Source organism: Oryx dammah, unplaced genomic scaffold (genome assembly GCF_014754425.2).
Source record: "Oryx dammah isolate SB20612 unplaced genomic scaffold, SCBI_Odam_1.1 HiC_scaffold_16, whole genome shotgun sequence".
In the NCBI taxonomy this organism is placed as follows: Eukaryota; Metazoa; Chordata; class Mammalia; order Artiodactyla; family Bovidae; genus Oryx; species Oryx dammah.
Genome location: NW_024070200.1, coordinates 10,371,850 through 10,372,511, shown reverse-complemented (window position 1 = coordinate 10,372,511; position 662 = coordinate 10,371,850). Strand labels below are relative to the sequence as shown.

General features: G+C 44.0%; 1 non-coding gene across 1 annotated transcript; it reads left to right on the top strand.

Moving 5' to 3' along the window:
• The first annotated feature begins 262 nt into the window (after positions 1 to 262).
• TRNAC-ACA lies at positions 263 to 334 on the top strand. The gene has a single exon. It is a non-coding gene; the product is annotated as a tRNA-Cys (tRNA).
• Positions 335 to 662: the final 328 nt, after the last annotated feature.

The window sequence follows — 662 nt, the reverse complement described above, 5'->3', positions numbered from 1 at the left end:
TAATAACTCTGAAAATCATAAGTACATATGCCTGCACTCCGGGAGACCCAGGTTCGACCCCTGGGCTGAGAAGATCCTCTGGAGGAGGGCATGACAACCCACTACAGTACTTTTTCCTGGAGAATTCCATGAACACAGGAACCTAGAGGGCTCCAGTTCACGGGGTCACAAAGAATCAGACATGACTGAGTGAATTTATACGTACCTTTTAACCTAGCAATCCATTTTTAGGAACTTATTCTATAGGCTTATTCTATGGGCTTCCCTGGTGGCTCAGAGGGTAAAGTGTCTGCCTACAATGCAGGAGACCCGGGTTCAATCCCTGGGTAGGGAAGATCCCCTGGAGAAGGGAATGGCAACCCACTCCAGTATCTTGCCTGGAAAATCCCACGCACTGAGAAGCCTGGTAGGCTACAGTCCATGGGGTCGCAAAGAGTTGGACACGACTGAGTGACTTTCACGTTCTATAGGTATACTTACAATGGTGATAAATATGTAAAACAAAGTTATTCATTGCCGTTTCATTGAAATTGCAAAAAGGAAAGAAAAAGAAAAGTGAACAACCTAAATGCTCCATCAATAAGTGACAGTTTGTGTAAGTAACAGTCCATGCATATAATGGAATCTAATGCAGACAAAAGAACGAACACACTCATCATGAT